The following is a 12880-nucleotide window of genomic DNA, read 5'->3' as shown; positions in this document are numbered from 1 at the left end:
AATGCAAACTGGCAACTGGCAAATGGCAAACGCAAGTTTCCGACTTTTCGCCAATGCATTTGGAGTTGGACACGCAGATGGCGAAGGCAGAAGGGAGAGGGGAGACGCCACTGGTTTTGTTGTAGTAAGCAAAACTTTTGTGGCTGCTCTGAGGTCGAATGCAGAATTATGTAGCCGAGGGACAACCGAGTTACATACTGTGTCTCTGGCTCTTGTTGTTGCATTATCTTAATGTTCATTAGGTTAAGTTTTGTGCATTTTCCGTTGCTGTTGCTGTTGCCATTGCCGATTGCCGCTGCTCATTTGTGTGGCAATCTCCCGTCGACATCCTGTGCTGCACTGTGTGAGCCTTTTTGCAACTTCAACTTCTACTTCATCTGTACGAAAAAGTTTTTGCATTCCGTTTCCCGAATGCCGACTGCGACTTGCGAGAACTCGTCAGAAGTTTTGTGTCCAAGAATCTCTATCGAGAAACTTGTATTTGGATACATATATAATAAGTATATACTGCTCCCGCTGATCGCGGTCAGTCACTTGGCCTGCCATAATTTTAATTAAAATTTTTTTTTTGCATGCACTCACCGTGACTAGTAGCACTCCTTGTGGAGCAATCAAGGATGCCATTCTGCCCATGGCGCCATCTATTGTCCAAACTTTGCAGAAGAAATCCAATTTCCATTTGGCGATTGTACACTCACCGCTTGCTAAGTAACTGTGTCTGTGTCGAGTAGAGAGAGAGAGAGAGAGAGAGAGAGTGAGAGAGTAGAAAGATGCCCATCCACTCAATCCGTAACAATCGAATTGCCAATTCGCGACAGCTTTTTTTTTCTTCTGGCCACACAGCCACATCCTGGACACAGTGACAGTTCATTAGTATCGTATATCCTGTCATATTTGTCGTCGTTTGACATTTTTATTATGCGGTATTTGAGCATAATGAAGCTTCCTCTCTCTCTCTCTCTCCTTCTCTCTTTTTCTCTTCATTTCTCTCTTTCTGTCAGAGACAATACAGAACAGAAAGTAACGCCAAGTAACTACAATAAAAACTGCACATAACTGAACAAAAAAAGTTCGTTATACGTGTACTATATATATGTACATATATCTGACGGTTGGCACCCTACTCCCTCTATTACAGGCAAACACCGCAGATTATTATCACTCGCTGTAGCTCTCTCGATTACATTTGTAAATTCTAATACTCTTTTTTATTTCCTGCACAGTGAATTTTGTATCTATGCTAAAAAAATTGATTAACGTACATTTGAAGCCATTTTGGATGGCTTAGATGTCTCTTAGATCAAGTTAAGAATGATAATAAGAATAAATTATATAGAATATTAATATTTAAGCATTAATTTAAGTCATCTACATCTTTTAAAATAAAAATTAATTTTATTTTTAATTTAATTATTTAATGTAAATTTTTTATTTAAAAATCGAAAAATAACTCTTTTTTATTATTTTAATATATAAAACTGAAAAATAATTGTATTTATATATTTAAAATCTGTAATTTAAAAATTGCAAAATGTCTCTTATTTTTTATTTTAATAATAAAAATTGAAAATAAGACCTAATTAAATTATTATTTTATAATTTTTTTTTATCGAAAACAAGATTTAAAATTAAATTAAATAATTGAAATATCTCTTGTTTGCGATCTTTGATTAAAATTAAGCTAGAAGTTGAAGCTTACAATAATATTAATATTTATTTAATTTATTAATTTTCATCAAACAAGAGATATTTCAATTATTTAATTTAATTTTAAATCTTTTCTATGATAAAAAAATTGTGGAATAAAAATTTAATTTAAATTTTTATTAATAAATCATAATATAGGTCGTATTTTAAATTTTTACTTCAACTCAACTTCTGCGAGCTTTATATTATTATTATTATAAAGCGCATTAACATGTCGGTGCTATAAAAGTCCATTTGCCTTTTGTTTTATTATGCTTTATGCTGTCTTTCAGTTTACTTTTATAATCAGCCAGCGAGGCAAGTTGGGATTTATTAAGTTTTTGTGTTGGCTTTGGTCAGAACTTAGCAGAGCTGTGGCTAAAAGTAATTTGTATGAAAGTGCAAGTGACTTTCATTTGTTGTGACACCGAGAACTGCTGCAGTTGTCAAATGCGTGGGGTGGAGTAGAAGGTGGAAGAAGAGGGCGCTCAGATAATTGAATTGTTTTCGGTGCGCAAGTGGAGCTCAATGGGGTTGCAAATGGGGTTGTTATGTTAGCGAAGCTCTAATTGGTATTATGGTAGCGAAATGTGGTGGCAGTGGCAACTTGGTAATAGTCCAATGGAATTGTTAAGTCCGCAAAGTACGTCGAAAGGGGAAGCAACAGTAAGACGTCTTAAAATGGCTTTCCTAAATACAAACATTTTTGATAAAAAGCATATTAAATTTAAAATGGACTGCAGTGCAAAACAGTGAAGAAAATTGCAAATTGTGATTGACAATCGATAGTAAATAACTCAGTGCAAGTTATTATGAAGTTGTGTACAGCTTGCAGTTAGAGTTATTGCAGTGGTATATAAAGTAGGTGGTTATTTAAGTAAAAATACTTCAGTTTAGTGTTATTCAGATTACTTAAAGATATCTGCAAAATATAATTTACAATTCTGACTGTTTAGATATGTTAACAGCTCATATAAATATATTAGCTTGTAGTCATTCAATTTAAGAGCTGTGTTCTGTTATCCGACTGCATCAGTTTCAGCAGCTGGCCCAGAATGTCGGAACACATGTTCAACAGCAGCTCAGACACACCTCGACAAGCATGGGGCAATCGACGGCTCCATCTGGCAATGGGTGTCCCTACTGGTACCAATCTACAGCCATGTCAGTGGCAGGCCAATTGTTGTTTTTGTTGTTGTTTCTGCTGTTTCAGGCCCAAAGGCTAAACGTTGAATGTCTGAAAAAAAAAACGAAGCATAGAATTGAAGGCAGACAAAAGCGAATCGGAAACGGAAGTTGCATGTGCAAAATGTCCGCTCTGTTGTTGTCGTTGTTCGTTGTCATTGTCAGTGCCGCCTCCTCCGTGCGGTTGCATTGTTGAGTTGGCTTCAATTTTCTTGTGCCACTGACTTTGGCTTGGCTTGGGTTTCTTCTCGAACAGATAACTGAAATTGACAGCCTTTGCCTTGTTGGGCCAAAGCAAAGAGATCCACAGTCTGTTCCGACTGTCAATGCTATCTAGCCAGCCCTATTCTATGGCTCTTGCAAATGAGATTTTCAATGTTATGACAAGCTGCATAAAATGATTGTTTAGTTTTTCCAGTCTTACATAAATTCCGAGCACCAAATTGCGCATTCACCGTTTGATGCAAAAATATTGCGAAAAGCGCTGGAAACTTGATAGCCTGAAATGCATTTGGTAAATTTGTTTATGGTCAAGACATAGGCCACAAGCTGCCAATTGGCCGTTGTCCGTTTCCGTTTGCCATTGGCAGTTGCCACTTGTCCATTGTCCAAATAATGTTGCCTGCAATTTGCAGCAACTTGGCAATTAAATGTTTCATGTTTAAGAGACAATGACAACATCCACACTCACACACACACACACAGACACACGCACACAAATCCACGTATCCACACACAATGAATGTCGGTGGTGTTCCCAATGTGTCTGCCTGTCGTCGCCTATAAATTTTTGATTGCCTTTGTTGTTGGCATTGTACTGAAAAATGGCATTTCATTTGCGTTTTGCGTTTGCGTTTTTGCAGCACGCGCTTCGAGCGCCGAGTGAATTTTACGGCTCGTTGCTTGGCGTGGCACTGCGGTTGCCCCCTGTTCCTGCCTCTTGTTACTCCTCCTCCTCCTGCCTCCTTCTTCTACTCCTCCTCCACCACCTTCTCAGCCTTAACAACCACAACTCGCTGCCTGCTGTGGGCGGTCAACAGACACATTTCAATAATTGTGCAACAACTGGAAGCGATTATGCAATTTCATCAGACCAAAAGACACACTGCCACAACGAGATGTGGCTAAAAAAAGCAAACGGAGTGCTAAGAATAGACGAATTCATAATGCTCTAACAGCACAGTTTCTGAGCAGCTCTTTGACGGTTTTTAATTTAAGAATCTCAACAAGGCTGCAAACCTCCAAAATTTTGTTAAACCACAAAGCAAGACATCGGTTCGGTTAGCGAATTGGCTTATTCGTTGGTTTGGGTTCAATTTTATACAAAAATATATTTGTATTGTTTTACATTTTTCTTTACATTTTGAACTAATAACATTTTTATTTTTTTTAAATCAAACTTTGATTACAATTTAAGTTAATTTGAAGGTTTAAATATGACTTATTTTAATCCGAATCTCAAATAATTGCGTAATATTAGAAAACCACAAAGTTTTAGTAATAATAAACCGAACTTTTTAACTTAGACAGCGGTTCGGCTTAGGTTTGGGTTCGCAAAGTAAATAATTTCAAGGGTTCGGTTCATGATCCGGTTCAGGCTGCTTAAAAGCCCGAACCGAACCGGCTCTACTAGGTTCGGTTTGCAGCCTTGAAACTCAATATATTTTAATGAATTTAAATGGATAAAGTATTTCTTATGTTTAATGTGAATCTGAATATGATCTTAGCTTTCAATTGTTATGTTTCATAACTTATTCAATGCGTACATGTTTTATGTATATGTTTTTATTTCGTTAAAAAAAACTTTTGAATTCGACTAAACGGTTTTCCCCTAGGGATCGAGTTGAGTTACTTACTTATTTTAGAACATTTTTGTTATGTCTATAACTTTTATTGGTAAACTTTCTTCGGGAAATAGGGGGAAACCTTTGAGTTGGTTCGTGTCTTTTTTTTTAATTGCATTGATATAAATAAAAAAAACAGAAAAATCATTACATTTAAATTGTATATAGAATATTATTTTTACTGTTTATTTAATTTTTATTAAAGATTGCTCTCTTAAAAATAAACTTGAAACATTGAGTTGAAATGAAATTTTTTTTAATTTTTAAACAATATAAAACAATATCTAAATATATATTGTAATAAAGTAGCCTATTTTTTATTAAAATAGTACTTAGCTCCACCCTTTGTATCAAATACTGTAGTGCCGAATGAATAAACATAATATTCTCTGCGTTTCGCAAAGAGTATAAGTGGAACGTATGTAACATCGCATGAGTTTTTATATTGTAATATTGATGCTGTTGTAGTTTTGGGAATGAATGTGGGAGCTGTTTGGAAGCTCTGTCTGTTATATTATATCTTTGGCTATACATCTGCTGAGCTGATATGGCATTTGGGGAAAACGAGCTTTATACCATTTGTGCCATGGCTGATATGCTGTCAGCCATCTCTCTCTCACCCTGTTCCTGTCACTGTCTCTCTCTCTCTCTCAATATGTGTATGTTTTATGTTGAAGCGTGTGTGCATGTCCGCCTTTCATTTTGAGGTTATGCAAATTGTTATGCTGATATCATAATTAATTCGTTGGGGAAACAGGCCGGAAACAAATTGGGTTTTGAATGAGTTATTGTATTGTGCGGTATGCTGCATTTTTGTATAGTTTTCATAGTTCTCTCTGATTTTCAAATTCAATTCGGTATTTTAAGAGAAAACTTGTACTCGAGTATGGATAAATTGTACTCGTAGAATGCTATGCTAGATATGATTTTATTTTTCTTATGCTTGTTAAAGTACGAGTACTCGTATGCTATGTACGCATAAAGAATTTTCCTATTTTTATTTTTTGCCATTACATTTTAATGAGTTTTGAGCTGAGTTTCCAAAGTTTTCAAGACAAACATAAACTTCATAGTTGGCCTTTTATGTTGAAAGCCAGTTAGCAATAAACGAAGAAAATTATAGTTTGCATCTGGAGAGTCATAAAAAAAGCCACAAAAACAAAATCTACAAGACAAAAACAAACCGAATAACCTTCAACATAGATCAACTTGCTGACCAAAAACAATGACGAGAGAAGCTCGTATTTAAATTTGTCTATTCTACCCACAAATTATGAGCACTTTACTGTCGCTATTCTCAATCTCTTTCTCAGTTTCATTCACAGTTAAACTTGCTTCGTTTTTTGCAGCAAATGGCCAAGAATATTTAGATGTAGTCTGTAGTTTTCATGGCAAAAGGAATGATAAATTAACTTCATATTATAAATTCCTTTGGGATCAGTTTCCACACACACATGAGTGGGGAAATTGGGAACTACCCTCCGGGTCCTGGCACCAATTGTCCGTGATATCTGTGGTCGTCTGATTATTCAAAAATTTACATATGCGAGGGAAGCTTAGCAAATTGTTCCCTTTTCTTGACCCACTTTTAATAAAATAGACAGAGTAGTATATTTAAATGTCTAACGAAGTTTATTATTTGAAGTAAGTTTAGTTCATACAAGTTTCAATTATATTTGTAAAAATTACAAGTAGAAAGATAAAAATGCTTAGATTAGATTTTTAAAATCATACGTGAAGTGTACAAATTTTGTAAAGACTTTGTTGGACTTTTAGACAAGGTAACTCACAAATTTTTTATTTAAAATGATTCTTTACAAATAATACGACAAATTGCATTTTTATGGTTTCTTTTTAGAGTATTTATAGAGCCTAAATATGCAAAGGTCAAAATCAAAATTTTAAAATAGTATTTTATTTCTTTTTTTTAAATTGTTGTCCCTTACTTGTGCCAATTTTAGTTTTATAATTTATAATTTCTGGGACTATAGTGCTTTTAGTTGTTTTTTTTTTTCTCCTTTACAATAATAAATTAAATTTTTTCTTTTAATATACTAAACAAGGTGTTTGGATATCAATTATGCGCTTATGAAATCAATAATATATTTTTGGCTTTTTTATTCAATTTCCTCTGACATTGCTGTAACATTTTAAGGCAACTCTCGTGGCATTAGCAGGCGTTATATGTTACTCGTATGTGCTTGCCACTGTGTTTGTACGAGAGCTGTTTGTTTGCTTATTTGTGCCTCTGTCTCTGTCTCTGCCACTGTCCCACTCCCACTAGCACTTTGTTAGCATTGTAGCCGCGTCTCTGTTCCCACACCAACAGCACTTTGCTCTGTTCGCGCTTGTTTCATTTTGCCACCGAGGCCGTAAATACTTAAGCAACAACAACAACGACAACAACTGCGTCTGTTTTGGCTGGTGTGGCAAGTGTGACTGGCTATGCTTGGTCCTGCCTACCTCAGGCTACACCACAATGTATGCATGAGTGTGTGTGTGTGTGTGTCAGTGTGTGTGTCAGTGTGTGTGTGTTGTGCATGTGTCAAAGGGCGCATTTGCTTGTTTTTGCGGTGCTGGTGGCGTATACGCAATGTGGCCGCTATTTGCCAATGTGTTTGGATAAACAAAGTTGTAGGCCGTCTATTTGTTTGTCGTTTGCTCGCCAGTTTGTTTATTGTCACACACTCTGAGGCCACACGAAGCCTAAGCTGGTACCTGCAAGAAATTCGAGCTTTCTTCTTCTTCGTCTTGCAAGGCATTTAGTTACTTTTACAGTCGGCATTTCCTTTTTGGGCCTACCTTGTCGGGTGTGTGCTTCCGGTGCGTAGTATTGAAGCTGCTCGTTATACTTCCGCTTTCTCACATCCATTTGCTGTTTGTCGTTTTGGTATTGGAATGTTCTTTTGATTGATGGACAGCACATTTATATTCTGCTTTTGTTTGCTCTTCGTTTCACTTTCCTTGCTTTATATCATTTTTTATATATATTTTTTTTTTTTGCAGAAGTCTAATACATTCTTATGTATAACGCTTCATTGACGTTGGTTTACAGTTAGCCTTATTATGCCCCACGGCCTCAACCACATTTATGTAATTGTATTGTTGTCGATCCGTATGAGTGAGTGAGTTAGTGGGAGTGAGTCAAAGTGTATGGGTGAGTGAATAACTAAGAAGTATGAGCTCTGCTTACCTTCTGCTTGCTTTAAGTTTATTTATATATTTGCTTAAGAAGTTTAACTTATGCGCATTCAACTGAGCTCATATTTATATTTTATTTCGCTGCAGTACAGGTACTTTAATGCTTCAAGAAATACGAGTACTCGAATTAATTGAAAATTTATAGAAATATTTTTCCTTGCTCTTTGAATTGATTTCAATCGATTGAAAATATATTTCAAAGTTAATATGCGATAAGGTAAATGCATTTTTGCTAATATTTCATATACATGTATATAATGAAATAGAGCTGTGTCCATAAATAGAATCAAATATTTCTGAAGCCAACTGTTACAATTTAATGATATTTAATGATATAATTCCATTTTGTCTTTAGCATTTAGTTATTAAAAGCCTTCTTATACTCTATCACGAATATTGTAACTTAGATTCGCACAACATTTGATTATGACAACGAACAATTGGTTCAAGGAATAATTTATTTTTATTTTCAAGAAAAACAAGTTAAAAAAAATTGTTTTACTTGGTAAAATTATGTTGGCTTCTTAACAACTAAGTGAGTGTAAGTGCATTTTATGGCTGGTTATCTGAAAAAAAACTTTTCATTTATTTTAATTGTAATGACTTTAAATTAGAGATAATTTTAAATAATTTTGTTAAATGATAATGGGCGCATTACTAATTTATTTTCTTAAGGGGATCTGGCACAATCACTTAAACCAAAAATTGCAATATATTTACGATAGTACATCAGCAATATTTATGTACATACTCAATCTCTTCTCTTTACAATCTTAATCCAGCAACATCGCTTAAAGAATATAATTCTATATTATGAGAATTGTATATCCAATTAATTCTCTTGTTTATTACTGATTAGTCCAACGATTTAAACACTAGCTAAAATTGGTAATCCTCTTTAATATACTTTTTTTTTTTGGATAATTTCTCATCAATATCATTTGCTTCTAATTTGACCTTCAGTTAAATTTGGTTGACAGCACTAAATTTGTTCGAGGTCATATATTCGTGTCATCAATTTCGTCTGCTGTTGACCTCTGAGCCTGTGTGAATGTGTGTGTCGACTGTCCCCATTTTGTTTGCTTGTTTGATATCTATTATCCTTGAAATAAGATGTCCGCATGGTGAACTATGTGCATACATGGGACGTCGCTTTGTTTGTCATTTGATGTCTACGTTCCGCTTTTCTAATTCAATTGTCTTTGTCTTTTGCGTTGTCTTGGCCTACATACTCGTATTTGGCAACCACATTTGGGCTAAAAAGAAATTAGTTTTGTCGGATATCTGTCAACAAAAGTCAGTTGTACTATTTGATTCGCATTTAGTTTATCACAGAGTTCTCAAGGTAAGTTCCAGAGCTGAGATGGCTTTAAGTTTCCATTTTCTAGCAGAATGTGCAGATGCTTTAATAATTATCCTGGCTGGTTAGCTGCTTTGTCGTTCTTCTGAGCCCTCGCCTCTAATTTGAGCTAATTTGCAGCCACTCATAAAATTTCAAGTTGCATCAGTAAGGTAACTCAGGCGGGGGAAGGGCAGGGGAGTTGGCTCTGAGTCCCGGATATTAGCGCAAACAAAATGCAACACTTGAGCTGAAAAATTGCCGTAATGAACGCGAGTTGCCAGCATCCGGACCCCGGAGGGTTGCGTCAGTGCAAAATTGTTTAATTACTGCAAATTCCTTCACTCGGTGCTTTTGCACGCTTTGCTGTGGGTTTCTGTATGTCAAACGAAGGGATGAGGGAGTGAAGAACGGCCGGAGGAAGTGATGCAGTGGCATGGATGGTGGTTTGACACATTTCCAGTTGTTGCTTTTAGCGGCATTTTCGGGTTGGCTGATTCTCTATGCTTTTTACTTCCATTTTCAGCCCTACTTTTTGTAGTGACTTTCCTCTCTCTCTGTCTCTGTCTCTTTCTTTTAATTTGTAATTCTCCAGTTCTATTTCTGCCTGCCGCCATAGATTTCATTAATTTGCCATTAATTTGTATTTTCTTTGCAGTCGTTTGGTCTTGTTGATTTTGCTTTTAGCTGCTAGCAAAAACTGGCGCATTATTTCAACCCATTTGTGGGCTAATGAACTTACTGAAGGGTTGCTTATCATTATCATCATCATTATCTCCAAGAGCTTCATCATTAAGATCTTAATGTTGCTTTTCTTCTTCTCCGGCTACTTGACTTGTGCCAGACGTTTGTAAATTCGGCTGGCTTAGTTTTTGAGTAGCGCTTTTCAGATTGCTTTGAGAGGTAATGATAAATTAATTTGTAGCTCGAGTTTACATAGTTCACATCAAGTGCTTACAACGCGAATGCTTCATCAATTAGACAGCAAATTTGTCTTAAATTTTACTTAGTAGATAATATGTATAATGATTCTCGGTAATTATATATGCACAGGCATTTTAAAATAACTCACACAGATGTTTATTTTGTTTCACTTTAAATGTTTACTTTAAATATTTAACGATTATTATTTAAAGTAAATCGTGAATTCGAGAAGTTTTCATCACTAATAAACAAATAGATTCTTATATGTAAATATAATAATAATAACATACATATTTGTAAAACACGATAGAGAGCTGACAGCGGATCAAGAACAGCACAAATTAAATAGAGCATCAGCAGGACAATACAAGATATAAAACAGTGGAATAGCAGCAGTGAAAAAAAAAAGCCACTTTTAGTTTTTTTTTTCCGATAATGGATTACTGAGGCAACAGATGATAAAACAACACTTGTATATATTTATAATTTAACAAATTAAATTAAAAACAGCGGTTTTTACCAATCTTTTACACAATTTGCAGCGGGCAGTAAGGGTTTCTACTTTATCGAAACAATTCCATATTTTTGATTGCTGTTTTTTAAAGGCAAAATAAGGAAAATAATTAATTTGAAGATGGTTGTATTTATCGATAAAGATCGATATATCTAAATGGTATCGCATTGAGTATCATATCGTTTTCTGCTAAGATATCACCAATCAATATTGACATAATATCGATATTAGCATATCAAAGCCCATCTCTAAGCTGAATTAAGCGGAAAGCGGAAATTTCGAGATTTATTAATTGTACCAACTATTGTAACTTTTCTATGCTTTTCATTATAAAAAACTATTGAGTTAATAATCTATGAGCAAAATTAATGTGAAATGCAATATATTAAGCTGCAAAATATTAAATTTCGTCTAGACTAAGATACATATGTATTAAAAATTAATGATTGCACTTAAATTACTCGTGTACTCGTATTCGTAGATTTAATGCGCTCGACCGATCGTCGCATTAGTCTGTAATCAAGGTAAGTCATTAATTATATGTAGCTAGACTTAATTTGACCAACTCGTATGCTGCTCGACTTAGCCTTGGACTACCTTTAGTTGCTGACCTCAAAATGCCAGTGAACTCAATTAAGGGCATTGCATGCAATCGCCTACAAAATGCTAATGAACAACAAATTTGGCACAAGTAGGAGAGTTGAAATTTTTGATATGGCCAAGGAAAGGAAGGAAAGGAAAGCTAAGTCCAGGACAGGGCTGACGACAGGCGACACGATTAATAATTGTCAGAAAATATTGTACCATCTGTGTGTGTGTGTGTATTATAAATCTGTAAGCGAGAGTGAAAACTGTAATTAATGGCTCAACGACAACAGCAACAAAATTGTCCATTTTACTAATCTGCAACACAAATATTTCATAAGCACTCTAAATCGCAGAGGCAAGTCTATATGCGGAGATGTATGTGTAGATGTGTGTGTGTTGACTTGATATTATGAACTGGCAAACAGGCACCCAAGGGCAATCATATTCAAATTAATATACCCAATGTGTTGTACAGTCATAAATTTTCAAGTCAGACTCAGTAGCTGGCAACTGTTGTTTTTGTTGTAGTTGTAACTGTTACGGTTACTGTTACTGTTGTTGTCGTTGTTGTTGTGGGTCTGTTGCCTGGCCAGGCTACCTTCACCTTGTAAACAAGATAATTATGGCAGCAACTATGACAGCGAGCTTCCTGTTCCTGGACTGCGCACTCTACCCCAACTCGCTATCTCTCACTCTCACTCTCTCTCTTAACTCCTATATCTTTGTCTCTGTTTCACTTTGCCACTTGCTCCTTTCACTTGGTCTCGTGGGTGGCCCAAAGCAAACTCATTTCCTGCCAGACGATTTTGACTGTTACACGAAATGTTGACAATGCCTAAATGCAAAGGGGAGAGACTCCAACCATTGGGGCTTAGCGTTTTGTGTATTGGACGGGCAGGACTACAGGACTATACAAAGGACATGCAGAACCTAATGAGACTGTTGGGCTAACGTTAACCCGGGTCTTGTCTTTGGCTTGTTAACGGCGCGAGCAAACAAGAATCGCCAGCATGCCCAAAATTCTGTCAACACTTGAGACAAATTTGTCTGCACCCGAAAATTCTCAGCTCAGTACTCAGATTGTCATGCAAATGGCGGTAATATTCAACTTTGAAGTTGTTCTCTTCAAACGTTCATTTTAAATTGAAATATTTAACTGAATATATAAAATTAAAATTTTGATAGTGTTTTCTTCATTCGAGATTAAACAATAACTTTGGTTAAAAAGTCACTTATTATTTTCAGTTGTCTTTAGATGGAGATGTCGCCAGATGTCGTCGCAAATAAGTAAGGAAACTTCGGATATTGTTGCTAAGAGCAGAAAATATTAATGCATTTCATTAATACATTTGTACAAAAATAAATTAAAATGTTCTCCACCCAAATCAGAGAAAATCAGTTGTGCGTACGCAAATAATAGTAATGATACATCATCCAAATAAAATTTCTAATCTTGCTGAAGAAAAAAAAGAATTTTGAAATTGTAAAATAAAATAAATCCTGTATTAAGACTTCACTTAAACTTTATATTGAACTGCACGTACTTTGTCTGATTTTGCATAATATATTTGAAGATTATTATGGATTGTACTTGTCATT

The 12880-nt window shown here is 35.2% G+C and overlaps 1 long non-coding RNA gene across 1 annotated transcript; it reads left to right on the top strand.

Annotated features, from left to right (window-relative positions):
- Positions 1-11187: 11187 nt before the first annotated feature.
- LOC117791632 lies at positions 11188-11577 on the top strand. The gene is made up of 2 exons (XR_004618082.1): positions 11188-11217; positions 11280-11577. It is a non-coding gene; the product is annotated as an uncharacterized LOC117791632 (long non-coding RNA).
- Positions 11578-12880: the final 1303 nt, after the last annotated feature.

Source organism: Drosophila innubila, assembly GCF_004354385.1.
Source record: "Drosophila innubila isolate TH190305 chromosome 3R unlocalized genomic scaffold, UK_Dinn_1.0 2_E_3R, whole genome shotgun sequence".
Lineage (NCBI taxonomy): Eukaryota > Metazoa > Arthropoda > Insecta > Diptera > Drosophilidae > Drosophila > Drosophila innubila.
Note: the sequence above shows the minus strand (reverse complement) of the source record. Positions and strands in the feature narration are given on the sequence as shown.